This window comes from Haliaeetus albicilla, chromosome 3 (genome assembly GCF_947461875.1).
Source record: "Haliaeetus albicilla chromosome 3, bHalAlb1.1, whole genome shotgun sequence".
Lineage (NCBI taxonomy): Eukaryota > Metazoa > Chordata > Aves > Accipitriformes > Accipitridae > Haliaeetus > Haliaeetus albicilla.
Window position 1 is genome coordinate 13,048,330 of NC_091485.1, and position 18,032 is coordinate 13,066,361.

At 43.9% G+C, this 18,032-nt stretch overlaps 1 protein-coding gene across 1 annotated transcript in view; it reads right to left on the reverse strand.

The window, feature by feature from the left end:
• ZNF407 (zinc finger protein 407) overlaps nucleotides 1-7,328 on the reverse strand; it is a 351,046-nt gene extending 343,718 nt beyond the window's left edge. The window contains exon 1 of the mRNA XM_069778852.1: nucleotides 6,911-7,328. The gene's annotated coding sequence lies outside the window, so the exon portion shown is untranslated. The remainder of the gene's footprint in view (nucleotides 1-6,910) is intronic.
• Between the last annotated feature and the right edge of the window lie 10,704 nt (nucleotides 7,329-18,032).

The following is an 18,032-nucleotide window of genomic DNA, read 5'->3' on the forward strand; positions in this document are numbered from 1 at the left end:
ATCTTTGAACTTATATGATATGCTTGCACTGGATCCAATCCAAAAAAAAAAAAATTAGCTCTGACTTATAACAATCAGGCTGTAACAAGTAAAGGATACACATACTAAGCTAGTAATTTTTAGTTTTCATTGCACTTTATTCTGGAGCTACTAAAACAAACAAGCTGCAGCTTATGGATGCTTTTAATTTTTTATTTTTCCATTTTGACTTTTCAGAAATGTATATCCTATTAACAATTTATATGACATAAGACAAGAACCCCCTTCCCTTTAAAGAGTAAAATAAATCTAGGTTTGCCTCACATAGGGAGCATGAAAAGAAACAGCTGTTACTTCACTGGCATTGAAAATGGGAAGTGAAGGAGACAAAAGTCACAAATCAAACAGAAAACAAAACACAAGGATCACTTCTGTCCTTGCTGCATGTCCAGTGTCCCAAATCCAATGTCAATGCAATGCTGCAGAAGGTGTGTTACACAGCAAGGAACCAGGAGAGAGCAACGTTTTGCCTTTATTGAATTTCTCGTGTTTGCTATCCTTTCCCCAAGTACTTGGAACAATCCAACTTAAATATAACATATGATTTCACTTAAACATTCAGTGGAAGACAAGCATGCAACAGGCATTTATTTCTACTTGTTAACGAGCCACATGGGATTGCAAAATGCAAAAGAGCTGTATTTCTATGCCATGGTTCTTGGGGAGAAAAATGGGCATGTATACTGACTATCCCACGAACACCAAGATATGCTCCGCAGAAGCCTTGCGCTTACTGCCCGCACCCCACGCACCAGGAAATCTGAGGCTTTTCGGCCACGTGGGATTTCCTGCGCGGGTGCAGGACGCGAGCAGGAAACCCGGCGCTTCCCGCGAGCTCTGGGCATATACAGCAGGCGTGCGGCTCGGCTGCAGCACACACACGTCAGAGCCAGCGCGGTGCCTTCCAGAGGCACCAAACCCCTCAGGCAGCACCTGAGCAGCGAGTCTGATACCTCCTCACGTGAACCGAGACCACTAGTTTGCCCCTGTTCACGCTTTTCCCTCCAGCGCAGAAGTGCGTGGTGACAACGTGCTGCGTATCACCAGTACAGGTAAAGTAAGCAAGTCTCCTCGGGCTAAGGCGTGTCTCAAAACCAGCTCTGGGTGGACCATCTCATACATTCATAGCACACGTTTATAGCAAACATGTTCTACGAACTGACCAAAAGCAAACAAACCCGACCACTAACCCACCGAATGGAAACAGGCGCAGGCCACAGGCTCTTCCAGAGCAAGCCCAAGCCTGAAAACCTGCCTTAAGAGAAAATTCACATGTACAGAAGCATAAAGCCATATCAGAGCTCTTAAGGCCGGCCATCCAAATGGCACCAGGACAGTCTGTTTCTGTCTCTGCATAAATTAGAATTCTTGACAGGACCTCCACACTTTTGAAACTTCCTGCTGGTATGTTTCCTACAGAAATATTTGTATACCACATAACTGTATGGATTCCATAATAAAAGTTTCACACAAAACAACAATTTCTTTATAAAATGATGACCTAGTGTTACTATTTGGATGAGTTTTGTTACACCTTGTAATTGCAGTGAATTTTAACATTTATATGTATTTTTTTAAGTCTTTGTACCTATATTTTGAGAGAGACTTTTGAAATACCAAAGATAGGGTTAAGGACAGCAAGAAACTTTCTTTTTAACTACGAGACAAAGAAATACCAGACAGGAAAGCACGTACATATATGCTTCATCTATAGAGATGTATCCATCCAGACCTAGACAGTGAAATACCGCATACCCTAACTACTCTGCATGCCTCCTCCTTGGCCATTACATATGCCACACACACATACAACAGCTTGTATTTTTAGACTCAGAAGGGCAGAGGCAATTAAAATTTATGCCTCTACCACTAAGGACTAAAGGAAACTAAGAACATTCATAGCCTCCTAGCCCAGTTAAACACAACCCATACTGCTCCAGACAGTAGTTCAGTAGCAGGCCAGGCTACTCAGAAAAAAGGTCAGCCTGCTGTAGAACAAGCGAAAACAAAGCAAAAAAATCAGCAGTCAACAACTCTGCTAATGCAGGACTGGAAAGCAGTCATGAGTCATGCAAACAAGCATTTTACTTTTGGAACATCATCACTGCCCGTTTTGTAAACGGCACTTGGGTTATTTCTTTGTAAAGAACCATGTGAATTGGCTAGCACTTACTGTAATTTTCCTTTTCACATTGAGGAAAGAAGGTAACTAGACTTCTTTCTGCTCTAAAGCTGTAGATTGCTGCCACTTTATAAGTTTGGGACACAACCTTCTTCCATCTTCACATGCTGAAGAACTGAAATTAAGTAAAGTAAGAAAACTTCCATGTATATTTAACATAAACACCTAGAATGGGCTATAGGCTCTTCTGTAACTACAGACCCTTCGCTGGCAGATGGCAGAAACAGGATCACCAGAATTCAGAGTTGCAGAGCAGGAAGGCGGGTATGGTTCCCCTGTTTTAAACGTACAACTTCTTTCTGCTAAGTAAAAGATGCCTTTGGAATTTCTGCAGGTAAGAAATTAGAGATTACAAGAACAGCACCTTTACATTTTTTGCTTCTTCACTGGTTTTATACGTACAGGTGTTGTGGTTTAACCCCAGCCAGCAACTAAGCACCACGCAGACGCTCACTCACTCCCCCCCACCCAGTGGGATGGGGGAGAAAATCAGGAAAAGAAGTAAAGCTCGTGGGTTGAGATAAGAACAGTTTAATAGAACAGAAGAGAAGAAACTAATAAAGATAACACTAATAAAATGACAACAGCAATAATAAAAGGATTGGAATGTACATATGATGCACAGTGCAATTGCTCACCACCCACCGATCGACACCCAGCCAGTCCCCGAGCGGCAATTCCCCGTCCCCACTCCCCCCAGTTTATACACTAGATGTGACGTCCCATGGTATGGAATACCCCGTTGGCCACTTTGGGTCAGCTGCCCTGGCTGAGTCCTGTGCCAACTTCTTGTGCCCCTCCAGCTTTCTTCCTGGCTGGGCTTGAGAAGCTGAAAAATCCTTGACTTTAGACTAAACACTACTTAGCAACAACTGAAAACATCAGTGTTACCAACATTCTTCGCATACTGAACTCAAAACACAGCACTGTACCAGCTACTAGGAAGACAGTTAACTCTATCCCAGCTGAAACCAGGACACAGGACACTTTGAGCTTATGCCTTAGCACAGGCCGAAATGACAAAAATTTTAAAAGTACCCAGTTCAGAAGAAAAGTAGGTATAGGTGTATTTCATTTAAACTTTCATACACTTTTGTGTAATGCTGTAAGAATGTCCGCTGCAAAGGCAGACAAACCAAAGATTAAACCACTCTGACGTTGTCAGCGAGATGTCACATGCCTTTTGACACCCTGGGCCAGGCAACATTTAAGCGGTTTGCAACACCACCTCTCACGCAGCCCTACTCCTAATTCATTCTCTCCAAGACACCCACGGTTAATCCTATGCCTCTTACTACCACTGAGCATCACCACTGAAGCACACTGCTCACTTCCTACACGCACAGTTGTCGTTCGTTCTGCTCATTCCACTCCAAGTCACCTCCTGGGGGGAGCAGCGCTTCCTTCCACGCCTGTGCTGCTCTGGCCAGGCACTGTATATGCAGCTGCACCGTAGGCAGCAGTGGCAGGGCTACCCCGAGACAGCAAGGCCGACGCAAAACAATACCTTTCTGGGGTAGAAGAATAACCGAGAGCGCTCCGCTGGCCGGCTGCTGACTATTAATCTGTCAAAATGGAAGTACCTTTTCTGTTTGACTCCTAATATAATACAAAGCACAGAATAGCGACCACTATGCCTTGTGGCTAGTTTTGTGAACAGCGGAGCAGCTATTCTTTCCTCATCACTGCAACCCTCGTTAAAAAAAAAAAAAAAAAAAGTCACTGAAAGAATAGCAACCACTACATCTGTTGAATCACATCATCTTGTCTTCCCCAACCCAAGCCATTTTTGGGATGTGCTTTCAAAAGAATAACCTATACTCCAGGAGGTGCAATCTCAAACGTGAACATAGTAATTTTAACATGTGCCATAACACTGTGGCATTAATTTGAATGAATGACTAGACCAGACGTATCTTAAAACAATGCTTTTATTTGAGTGATGGGATCATCCATCCAGTGCAGCCTTTTTGTTTCGCCAAGAAAGAGAATATTTAAATTCTAAACCATCGTAGGAAATTCAAATGTAGGAGCCGCTCAACAATTCCAGTTCAAGCACATTTCATATGCCAATCTGTCTGTAAATTTCAGCTTATGCACAAAACCACAAGCCTGTATACATTCAAAAGATTAAAAAAAAAAAAACAAAACACAATTAGGCTACGCAAAGTTACGTTTTTCTTAATGTCGTGCACACTAACACAAAAAAATGCTGTTCTTCATTACAGAAGGTTGATTTTAACAAGAGTATTGGACTGACATCTGCTTCACACACATTCTTTCTCAAAGTAATTTTTTTCTATAAAAGGAGACAACACAGCTTAAGTTTTAAAAAAGTTTCTAACAAGGAAAACTTTCATGCAAACAAATTAGAAATCTCTGATGCTGTTACTACACAATAGTTCCTACAGAGGAATGATAGTAAAGGATTTAACTCAGGTCGTTTGAATTATGTTTCCCAAAATGCTAATAAAACTGACATGTTTGAACATACTGAAAAAGTCACAGTCCATCATCATGCTGTCACATCAGTGCATTTCACTTTTTTTAAAATGTATGGATTATACAATTACTACCAGGCTTCATATTTTATATATAAAAGCTACAATCTGATTATATGTCCATGCTGAAATAATTTATTAAATAAGGGTGGAATGACTGTAATGTTACTTCTATGATGAATGTAACTTGCTGTGAATAGTCTAGGAGATTGCAGGAGAGACCAAACCGAAGCCTGTAATTGTCTTCATCTTTCATGAAGTGGTGTGACCTGGGAAAAATATAGATCCCAACATCCAAAGCTCCAGCCTCATGCAAACGTCTTGATTACTTATGTTCTGATATAGGAATGGTAAAAGAAAATTTATAGTCTTTGCAGGCCACACCTTTAGATTATTAAGGTAAGAATCACAGCAAATTACATCCGATGTTTAAATTATACGTTAGTCTATTATTGTTTTGCACCATCAGCAAATCACTTCTGCCACTATTACCCTTGCACTTTTGGATTCCCATTATTTACTACTCCCTAGGTGTTACCATCATGCTTAGTACGATACAGATGAACATGAATACAAGACAAACCCAAGATCTTGCAAGTCTGCATCAAGACAACTACACAAAGAAAAGAGGGTACACGAAAACTAGAACTGTAACTACGCAACTTCTGAGGTCACCAATAGCTACAGCATACGGATCACAGACAAAACGCTTTTTCCTTTTCTTTCTCTTTAACTAATGCTACATTTAAGATGAACACTGTGGTTCACAGGCCACACGAATTATCTGAAGGAGCAACAGGAAACCTGCTGGAACAAGTCAAATTAAGCAAGATGATAACCTGTCCCTCAAAGGCCACCTAAAAGTTAGTTTTGGTCTAACGATCTTTTCCACTGAAGATGCACACCTCTTCAGAAATGTATTTAAGAATTGCTATGGTATTTATGGGAACTCGCTTTCCTCACTGCGATCTGACAGGTCCCCTGAAAGTCCACTAACGCCCTAGAGATGACAAACCGATGTTGAAAATCACAAGACCGCGGGAGCGCAGAAGGCGATGGCGACTCAGGGACTGCTCTGTTCGGAGATTTCAGCAGAGTCAAGGGAAAACGGCCACAGCTGGGGTTTTTTACCACTTGTAAGAACTGCTTATAAAGCTCCTGCAGTCACACGCGTTGCCACGCACTGCCAACCGCACGCCTTCTCAAGCTCATGCACGCTAAAGCTACAACCACCTTCGGGAAAGGAGGGGAAAGCAAGAAAAAGAGGGGGAGGGGGTTGAGCAGCAAAAAGCAGTCAGGGGAGAGCTGGACCACGCCACAGGTGACGTCTTCCTGGCTGCGCGGGGCCCACGGCCCCGGGTGGGGTACGGCACCCTGACCACCCGCCCCACCACCACCACCACGCCGCTGCGCCTGCGCAGACGCCGCCCTGACGGCCCCTCACGCACATGCGCGACTCGCCGCCGCGCAGGGCCGCTGCCCGCTACCGCCCCCGCGGGGAACCAAGTGAGGAGGAGGCCAAGGGCCCGCCGCCCGTTTCCCCTCACTGTCCCGGCCGGTGCGGGCCGCCGCCGCCACAGCCCCAACGGGACTCACGGCCCAGCGCATGCGCAGCGGCCCTGGCTGGCGAGACGGGCTGCGGGCGCGGGGTGGGGGGGGGGGGGAGAAGAAGGGGCCCCCGCAGCACGCGCCAGCCGGAGCCGCCACGCGACCGGCCGAGGCGCGCGCCCCCGCCCGTCTCTCCCCGCTACCCGCCGCTCTCTCCTCTCCCCCCCGCCGGCGGCGGCGGCGGCAGAGCGGAAGGGAAGAGCCGCGGACCGGGGGGGAGGGGGGCGGCTGAGGCAGCCAATGGGGGCGCGGGGCGTTCTTCCCGCCCTCGGCGTCCCGGCCACTGGGAGGGCAGGGGGGGAGGGAACGAGGGACGGGATTGGCTCGGCGGAGCGCTGCTGGCCGCCCGCCCACCCGCACAAAAAAAAAAAAAAAAAAAAAAAAAAACAAAAAAAAAAAAAAAAAAAACGACGGTAGCACAGAGGCCCAAAAAGCCCGAGGGGAGACGCCGCCCCGGCCGCCGACCGGCCGCGGCCCCCCCGGCCCCATAAGCCTCCCCGCCAGGGTCCGAGGCGGCAGCCCGCCCCGCGCCGCTGAGCGGGGGGGGCCGAGCGGCCGCCTCCCGTCCGGCAAGGCTTACCGCGCGGGGGGAGCCGTCCGCCTCCGCTTGTGATGATCTTGGTCACAAGTGGCGCGCCGTAGATTTCGCCGTTTTTGCGTCACGCCCAGCGCGAGGCGCGCGGCGCGGCGCGGGGCGGGAGGCGGGCGAGGCCGGCTCACGTGACGCGGCGCCGGGGCGGGAGCCGGTGAGGCGCTGCCCGAGCGCCGGGCCTCGCGTGCCGCCGCGGGCGCGAGGGGCTGCGCCCAATGGCCGCCGCGCGGGGCGGGCGGGCGCGCGCGGCCGCCATCTTCCCCCGGCCGGGACGGGCTTGGCGGCGGCGGCGGCGGGAGCCCGGGGGCTCGCCCGTCTCCTGCTGCTGCCGCCCGGTCCGCCCGGTTCTCTCGCCGGGGAGGGCCCGGGAGACGGGCTCCACGGTGCTGAGGGAAGGAGGGGAGCCCCGAGGGCTCGCCCGGGGTTGGCGCTGACCCTCCCGGCTGAGGGGGTGCGTGCCTGTGAGGCCCGAGCTGCGGGCCCCGGGCGGCGCTGGCGGGAGCCGGCGGACGCGGCCGTTCGAAGCGCTGAAAACGGCACCTTCGCCGAGGCCGGGCAGAGCCGTGGGGACGGGCGGCCTCCGCCTGGGCAGCTCCCGGCGCCGGACTGCCCGGTTACAGGCTCGGGCAGGGGCGTACCTACAATAAACTTGTGTTGTGCAGCCCCCCTCGGCCTGGGCAGCGGAGGGAGAGCCGGCGCCAATCCGTGGGATAGGTGTTTTGGAGGAGGGGGAAGGAAGTAGAAGAGACGGCGCACGGCAAGTCATTCGTGAAGGGTATCGCTTGAAGGCGATACGAACCTCAAGCTGTACTGTCAATGTTTTTCAGAGGATGCAGTTCAGAAGGGAAACAGCTGAATAAGGCGGGGGGGGCAATTTGTAAAACAGTCTGTATTTTGTAAGCTCACAAGGAAGCCATAATGCTGAAACACTTCACGTTCTATCCCCCTTAAGTCGCGTGATCAGTATAGTATCAAAATTGAAGAAGTGTGATCTAAACAGTATTGATGTCTGGTGGAATGCAGTTTCTCTTCCAGAGCCGCTCACAATTTTGAAAATGCAGGTTTACCATTTATGTTCTGGTTGCACAGTATTTTTTAGTAGAGTAGTATCTTCTACTCTAGTAGAAGTAAATACTAGTAGGTGGAGTATCTTCATTAAACAGCATTTAGCATTCTTCAAGGCCGTTGCACAGGGGGTGTCAGGAGGAGAGAACGCACCATTGTGAACGTGCTTGGAGTTCACCGACTTTTTTCAGTCATGCAGTGTATATAAAGGCACAGTCAGGCTTACTAATTAGGCCTGACAACTTACTTAACAGTTTCATTTAGCCAGTTGGTCACTGGCTAATCTGCTAGCCTTACGACACAGCATTGCCAGTTCTGGAGTGGGTTGTAAAGACTTAAGAATGCTTTGAGGACAAAGCAGTCATTACAGCCTGAGCCGTTCATCAGGTGGAAATGGAGAACCCAGATGAATGAACAGACTCTTGGTAAAGATTGAAATGAATGAACAGATTTAAAACATCGAGTATCAGTAGGTAAAGCATCCCACAGAATGTAGACTAGAGAAGGATATCTCCTTGTCTGCCCAGTACCTAGGGGTTATAGTACATATTTTAATTGTCCTCTGTATAATAAATCTACACAGAGGAAGACTCGTTAATTTGTCATAAAGATATCTTCGGTTATATATACATTTGCCTTTATGAGGACATTTAAGAACTTTAATAGGTTATCAAGAGACTACAGAAACCACTGGCAGTTAAGAACAATCTGATTGTTCTCGGTATTTTTCAGCATAGGAAGATAGGTAAAACAACTTTGATGTCCCTCAAGCTCAGTTTCTCTGCGGTTTACAGATTCCTTTCATATGCCTAAGAATTTTTGTAGGTCTGTGCCTCAAGGAACACCTGTGTTTAAATATTTGTAGTATCCAGGTCAGCATGCCTGGTCCATCAGTTCTTTCATCATCTGCTTACTGAGGGGGAACATACTGAGGGAGGAGGCATGATCATGGGAGCTGGAGTTTTGTAAATTGAACTATTTCGAACAGAAAATGAAGAGAGGCAACATTTTTTAGGAATAGCCTGAAGAGGGAGCCGTTGGTACAGTAGAAGCAACAATTAAGGCAGAATCGCTATTAATAAAAGAAAAATTATATCTGTAACAAAAATAATCAAATTTTGTAATTTTAAGCTGTATTTATTAAACGTTTGCAGGCATACCTACATTTAATGATCTGGTTTAGGTATTATGTACATAATTTTAAAGTCATGCTGAAAATTTAAATGCTTGTTCTTTGTTCTGAAATATACTGATTAAAATATATTAAAATGCAAACTGAATAAGTCAATGATGAGTTGGTAAAGCTTTAATTGGTCAATAGATTAGTTTATAAATGGACTGTAAACATAGAGTGTATTTATCTTCTAACATAATATGACATTAGGAATGATTCTGCTGCTACTATATTTCTTCTGCACCAAAATATTGATTGCACTAGAAATATTACTCATTTAAAGAGTAGTACCAGCTCTTACTTAGCTGTGTAACTTAATACTCTATCTACCTTTCTTACTTAATATTCCATGTTTGTTCACGTACAGGAAACACACACAGCTTTGTGATTATTACTACCAGACATCAGTCATTTAGCGGGATGAAGGCAGTCGCAATAATCATATTTGCCAACTCTGAATTACAGGTTTTCTTGCACATCAAATTTGTTTAGAAAAATAACCCCATGACTTGACAATGGTCATGTAGGTAATGTGTCTGACAGCCCCTCCAAAGGACACTGCCGAGCATCTAGAGGATAGTCAAGCAGTCGACAGTATTGTCCATAAGAGTTTCTTAGTTGCCATTACTTTTTTCCAGAGTAGCAAGCTTTTGAAGAAAAGCTGCATCTATCTTTATCTTTATTCTGACAATGTAATTACACCCATAAGAAAACATGAAGCAGAATAATTAGGATGTAAACACCAGGAACTTTTTTAACGTCAATTACCTATGCATATATATACATGTATACCTTCCCTTTTTTAATGCAATTTTTTTTTTTTCCCCATAGAAAAGACAACCTTTGAAAAGCCTTACCAAGCAGTGGCTTTTCTTCCAGTTGAAAAGTGGGGCTAAATGTTTTTCCTTTGTTTAGGGTGGGTTTTTTTCTTTTTAATTCATTGCACGAATTATTGGGTGGAATCTTATCTCATGTATATTGGTGACTGAGCAAAAGGGTCTCACTGCTCCCCTCTGGTTCCCTTAAGTGAACCCGTGCTGTTGCGGGTTTGTGGGAAACCACCGTGGGGTTGACACTGAGGAGAGAACCGAGCTGCCGTGACAGTCCCCACTGCTCCTCGCGTAAAAAGGGATGGAGGGCCAGCCTGCCGGCCTCCGCTCAGCCTGGATCCGCAGCCGGGCGGCCGCGCTAGCTCCGGAAAGCGGAGGCGGTGCGGCCGCGTCAGGGCCTGACTGCGCCTTTGTGCCCTGACGTGCCAGCGAGGTCACGCTGCCTGTGGCACCCGCGCTCGCTCCTCCATTAAAGGTTGCACCTTCTTACTCACGTCGCGTTGCCCTGTGGGTTTGCAGCCCGCTTGTGCCAAGTAACCTGTCTGAAGTACAAATAGTTACCCGTTTTTCACGTAAACAAAATGCTCACCGGCTGCTAGGTACCTTTTGTTAAATTTTTCAGTTGTGATGTGGAGAACCTTATGCAAACAAACAAAAATGTGATAAAAATTATGTGGTTTCCCAGCTTTTCCTATTATCACAACTGCAATGCAAATGTTTGAGAAAAGTGAGAAAGAATGCACGCAGGTTTTAATGAATGCTTGGATGGGATCTGTTTGAATTTCTTATAATTTCATAAAATCTAGAAAAAGGAAGTTTTCAAGCAGCTGCAAGAGAAGAAAGTAGGTTTTTACGATTAAAAATACTATTTATAGCAGTTTAAGTTTGCATGTAGAAGTTGCAAGTATTTGAAAAAACCCCCGAGATAATGCCTGAAGTTTCCTCCCATATCCTAAGGCTATTAGAGTCATGAATTCTAACAAAAGAGAGTAATGGTGCCTGCAAATCCTTTGTTTGGCCCAGGAGATGCATCATCAGGGCCTGCCCTTGCCAGTACCTTTACAGGCTTTCTATTCAACTTTTGAAGAAGTGAAACAACTGGAGTTGTTCCACCTTGGTGGATCATGCAGCCTCATTTCCAAATGCAAGGAACACAGCGTGTGCCTTAGGAGAAGTGAAGCTGAATTCCTACAGGCTTAACATTTACCCTTTTTGCTTTTATATTTGGATAACTGAAGACTTAATTGTAGCTAAAAAAACCCCAAACTTCCCTATCGCAAAGCAAAGGCAATATTTATGTGGACTTTTCAAAGTCATCTTTTTTTCTCGCAAAATTATGATGTGATGTTCTGAAACTTAGACTGACAGCCTAAGAAGCTACCACTAGAGTGTATTTATCTTTATAAAGTGCCGATCCTGCAAATGGCTGCACAACAGATCCTTGAAGCCTGCAACACAGGAGCACGGGAGCCGTGGATATCTACATGTGCGCCGAGAGGTGTCTTCACAGAGGCACGTGAGGCATCAGACATGATCTTTAATCAGATACTGAATAATCTTGACTTATGTTCCTCTAAAGCCAAGTTACAGTATAGCTGAGAAGCGGTAAGAGGAGCACGTAACAATTACGATACGTAGAAGTCTAGAAGAGTAGTCAACCAGCTATCTGCTCGATACCACAGTAGTCAATATCACAAAAACAAATAGTAATAAATGGTCATATAAAGCAATTGTTTATAAGCACAAACAATTAAAATTTTTGGCATACACAATACAAAACATGCGAATGAGTGACATCACTTATGTTTCTGTGGATATGGCTTTCTAGAGACAAACATCAATATAAGTGTACCAATAAATCAGATCTCTCATTGTTTTTTTTCCTTGCTGCCAAATACTGAGGTTACTTGAATCAGACAACCAGATTTTTGACCCTTGGACACTGCCTTTTAAGTCTTCAGGCTGCTCCATTCAGAAAATCCCATTTTAAGATAGACCGCCACCTGGAGAGAACTGCAGGTGAAGATTAATTTATTTTTCCTGGGCCCACATGATTCTGTGCGCACATTATAGCGACGACTTGGCAAAGGCACCAGACTGTCATTGCTAGTCTGCTCACCCAAAATGAAGCTAGCACAACATCTCTTCATCATGGGTGTGTTTGTCTGTTTGTTTAAAATGTATTTTCTTTCATTCCACTGCTTTTCCATAGAAAGTGGACTATATAATTAACTTTCAGTATCCAGAACCCCCCAAAAATGGCTTGAGAAAGGATGTACTTGCCAGATCTTGTTGGTGCTTCCACTGTGATTAAATGAAACTCTATCATTTGAAGCCCTTGCTGGAATGTCAGGGTTGCTGCCAAATCAGTGATGTTAACCCTGCGTCCAGAATTTGCTGTCTTGTCAGGAAGGCAATAATGCACAGGAGATGAGTAAAGCAGTACTAACTCTTGAATTTCTAAGTGTAGAAAAAGAGTGATACAAACTTACATTAAATTCATATGAGGGCTCTGCCACCACTTGTTTCTTCACACCAGAAGACTGCATGTCAGGAGTGTGTCATGTTGAATATTTTCCAGTTTCTATTACAGAGATTACAGTTTCAATTCTAAGTTAAAAAAAAAAAAAAACCAACCCTTTGGCTTTGTGTGGATTGTCCAGCTCATGGTTCACAAACAAGCTTCACCATGCCTAGTGCACACAGGCGACTCATGGGGGGTTACAAAAGTGACCCAGCCTTGGGTTGCCTTGAGGCCCTGTCTCTCTGCAGAGACGACTCATGGGGAGCTCTGTAGACAGCTTAGCCCTGGGTTGTCTGATAAACCCTACACTAAACAGGGCAGTGGCTGTGCCATTCAAAGAACCTTGAAATCCCATAACAAATAGTATACCCTGAGTCTCAATCCAGCCACTATTCAGTTGCCTGAGGAAGCAAGGTAAAAAAAACCAAAAAACTTGGAGGGTTTCAGCTTCAGTTTCAAATGACAACCTTGTATATTTAAACAATCACAGATCAACAAAGGAAAGATAAGAGGAAACTCCACTCAGATATACATAATCCATTTAGGCATATATCATAATCCACTCAGACACAGTCATACACACCATTCCACAAGTCAGGGGATAAAAACTCTTAAGATTCAGGTTGGAAATGGGGGAGTCACCTCTCCAACTATACAGTTGGCTTGTGAAGGAAACCCTTCCCACCCTTGATGGGGATGCAGGTTGAGGTAGCTTCCCTGGCATTGAGAGCCCTTACCTGGAGGGGTAAGTGAATATTGTTTGTGCTTTAAGTTTGTAAACGCGTGTGTGGTTGTGGTTGTCTGTGACGTGCCTGTGGTTCTAATAGTGTACTACTCTCGCCTTAAAAAATTGCAATAGTGCATTCCTCCATTGTATCTGTAAAACCTGCAATAGTGGCGTGTTAAGTCTGTAAGTGAAGTTCAAATAAATTGTTTGCTTGAACCTTGCAGTTAAATCTGTGAGTGAAGTTCAAGTCGTTTGCTTGAACCTTGCAGTGAAGTCCTTTTCCATCACAGGCTCCACAAATAAAAAGACATGGCTAGCATGATTGAATTATTCTTACAGATTTTTAAAAAGTAATAATAAAAAAATAAAATTGTAACTGCATCTAAAGGACAGGGAACATGCAATTGGCTGGTACTTCATGTTATTTCACAGTGAGAGATCACCAAAATGATTTTGAGACAGGTAACGACATCAGTATTCTTCACGCATGCATACACAACGTCTGGTTTCTTTTAACTACAGCTATATAGAAGTCTGTCTGGAGGCTGACAATGCCAAGACTCCAAGGATTTGTTGTTGTCGTACTGTGGGGTTTTTTTTAATAAAAAGGTAATTAATTGCAGTAAAATGAAAGAGATTAATTTATTACCCTGTATTATCTGTTATGTGTGAAGATGTCCAGCTTGCCAGTATTTACAGCTCTGCCACTGTATAATTAATCTCTCACAAACCCACAAAGCAAGTTTGTGAAAGACAAATGTCTCAAACATAAACATCAAGTCTGGTACATTATGCATCAATACATTAACTTTAAGATTTAATGCAGTATCAGATCAGATAAGAACTTGCAAAGACAGTCACGCTACATGAAATACAGATTTAATCCTTATTTTTAGTCTTCACTAAGTCAGCATCTTATCCACCTGGCACATATATCCAAGTCCTATGAGAGCGACATCTGCTGAAGTAAGAACGTGTGTAAACTGTCAGCTTTATGGGAAGAATTTCCTAGTTATACACTGAAGTTCTCAAACGCTCATCAGGTGAGGAACATGACCATTTTTCTTTGCTGTCAGGATGCACCTTGTGCAGTGTGTACTTTGAAGCTTAAGCAAGGTTTTGTTGGGTTTTTTTCCCCTCACAAGCGTAAAGTTTCTTAGCAAATAGAATCCAAATTCAATGCCTAGTTATGTTTTTTGCAAGCACTTTTACACATCTATTTAATTTGAGTCCACAAAAAACCACAGCTGTTGTTCCTGCCTTGAGGAGTAAGTGAACATGGCAAGTTTCACACAAAGAACCTGGGAGGAATTATACAGCAAAACACAAGCATGCTTTCAGATAGTATTTGCAATTTTTATAACTCTGAGAGTAGATATAGTAACTAGGAACCACCTCCATCGTCCTCCGTCTCAAACAATTCACTCCGTGTGGGTTGCAGAATTAGCTGAAAAGCTTTGCAGGGACTGCTGATCCTCAGGCAGGGCTGGAAAGCCCCATTACAACAGTCAGTGGCTCTTTCACTTATCTCCTTAGAAAGTAGTGGAGATATCCAAATGACTTCTAAGTGACTTGAGAAAGAAGATTCACACCTGTTTCAGACTCATACTACCTCGGTTGAAAAAAAATCAGCAAAGAGCTTGCAAAATTGTATACCACCGTGCTTGCATTGTTAGCAGGTCAGTTTGAATTTCCTGCTCTATTTTTATGTAATCTAATGTAGCAGTATGGCAGGAACAGCATTTACTACATACCTGTTTGTCAAAATGACCTGTAACGAGGTGTTCTTCGTACATGTTGCCGAAGAATGCAAGTGAGAAGATCGCTGAAATATTTGGCAGTAGAGCTAAGTAGACAAAAATACACTCTGTTAACAAGGAACTCTTCATATTTTTCTATTCATATAATTGTGCTTAAAATATTTATATAATGATTTACCTCTTAAAGGATATGATGTGTCTGCAGCTCAAAATACAGACATATATGGACATATATGGACTCAATGATCCTTATGGGTCCCTTCCAACTGTAGATACTCTGTGATTTTCTGATAGAAGGTATACATTTGAAAATCAATTAAGCTTGACCTTGGGGCAATAAGTGTTGGCGAAGTACCACACTTTTTCCCCTGTAAGAGTAACTTGCACCAAAACTATGGTAACATCTGCAGTTCTGACCAATTCCAGAGTCAGCATCTTTCTAGAGAAGGAGTCTTCTAAGAACAGATATATTTGAGAAAGCAAGTGAAAAGGAGAAGGGGTGAGAAACGACAAATTATTTTTAGGATCTTAGAAAATCCCATGGTGGAAAATAGCTGGCAGTGAGCATTTTGGTTAGCAGAGGGGACAGACTCTGGAGGTAGGCGAGAACAAGGGTGTGCACTTATGTTCACTTACCCATACGTGAGTTTTGCACGCACAGGCACCCCTCACACCCTAGTGATAAGCAACATGGAGTTGAGCCAGGGAGACCAAACGGGATCCATGAAATGAGAAGACTTTGTTCAGGGCTTTTTTCATGCATCAGTATTTTATCTTTACACATTACTTGCAGGTGGAATTTTCCAGCAGGAACAAGGGGACTGTGGCTCCTCGCTGGCACCGGCCACTGCGGCGCGGGCTCCTGTGTCACCAGTAAAGGCACAGTTGCACAATCTTCCCTGTCCAAACACGGACTATGGATATCCTTAACTAGCAAGGCATTTTATAACGTTTTGTCAAACAAGCTAAATGCCGTATTCTGAGAGGAATGACTAACAGGAATCAAAGTCAAGCTTCTTGGGAGTAATGTTACTGGAAAGGAAAACCGTAACTATGTGAGTAAGCATAATCTTCCACTTTCATGGGCTAAGCAGATGGTGACCTGATTAGTTCATAGTCTCAGGAGGCTGGTCATCTCTCTACACCTTCAGCTTCTATTGTCATCACTTTATTATTTTACTCATTCTCCATGATTTTAGTTGACTGTCACATTTTTTAACCTTCTCTTTTGAGACATTGCTTAAGGATTAAAAACTGTATTTATCTAACATAAAAAAGCAACTTTCACACTTAAACCCACTGATTTTAAATGGAAATTAAAATGTTCCAGTTTCTTCTTTCACACTAATAATCAGTAGGAAAATACGATCCCACCCTTGCGCATTTGATTCCCTACAACGTCGATGTACAGCTTACAGGAGGGAAGACTTGGGATCGACGTACCAGGGAGAGAGGCAGACCTTGACCTGCTACGTATAGGCACCTCGTGCTATCGGAGGTGCTCTGGGGTGCTGCGCTTGGCCGGCTGCCACTCCACTGGGAGCGTTCACGCAGGGCTTGAGTTGTGTCTGTCATCCTTGAGGCATTTTTCTCAGGTACCATAGGACGTCCCCAGTGGCATTAGGCATCAAAGTCTTGATATCTGAATCAAGATCTCAAAGGTATAGATGCTGCTGTTGGACATCCCCACAAAGTTGTTTTCGTACTACCTGGGTGGGTTTAATCAGCAAAGCATCCTCTTACTTGATTATACAGAACATGGTAAGTGAAACAAACAGTACTTAGGTTTTACTGTGAAGAGGTGCCCTGAAGTAAACACAAATTATCAACAGACATGTATCACAGTGTAAAAATTAGTCTAGAACCTGTTTAATTTACACTGAAAAGTCATCTTTTTGGTGTCCCTTTTCTGTGACTTTGTGTAAACTGTGCTAATAAACATATTGTAGCATTTCTAGTTTTGCATGTAAATTGGCCAAAACCAAAAGCCATTATTCAACCCTTAATAAGAAAAACCTCAATCAGTATAAACAATAATTTTTTTTAATAAAACGTCAGGATTAGATCTTGTTAAGTGTACGTATATATACATAGCTACATACATGCATATGCATATGTACACACATAAAGTGTACATATGATTTCTGTAGTTAGTTGTTCAGGATTTGAGAATATCTAATATGTTCTGACATGGAATATGGAATATCTAGAATAAGGCTAACAACTAGAAGTGAACTTGAATCCTATTTCTAACACTTATTTTAGAGTTATCTTTAACTTACTGTGGCAACAAATAGCTGTTAATGCAACCAAGAAGTAACATTGCTAGAAATGGTATATAACAGTACAGACCTTAGAAAAATGCACACTTTTTTTTCTTTTTTTTTTTTAAAGGCTGATGAGATACTGCACAACATAAAAAAAAGGAAAAGACAGGATAACTGGTGGGTGCCCTGGCTTGATCTGAGAGGGAAAGAGTAGCTCTGGATACCCCCATGGGCAGGATTGACTTCCACAGTGCATTCTTTCATGGCTAGGAGAATCCGAAATTGAAGTTTTCTGCTGTTTTCTCTCTTCTGGGACTGAAGGAGGCATGAAGATAGTCTGCCTAATTCATTGCTCCCACTGCTTCACACACATGGGTTTAACTTGACGGTAAGTGGCTATTTCAGAGCAGAACCTTATTTCAGTGCACTGCTCTGACAGTGCCTGTGCTTATAAAACGATGCTGTCTTTGTTGACTGTATTTTATTTGGCGTTCCAAAGAGCAACAGAAAAAACTACGCATAACATAAGCCCACCTTCAGTTGCACTTCTTAACATTGTAGAAGCCTTAGACAACATGGATTATAGTGATTTTCAGAGCGGTTAGATTCCTAGAGACACAGCCTCCATACCTCTTTCATGAGGAAAACTGCCACCTCCTCCGCCTCACCAAGATTTTTACTCCTCTGCCAAAAAGGTCATATTTACAAGTAGCTGTTTCTTTCAATGGTGGTTGAAGCCAATTTGTAAAGCCACTGCAAAACA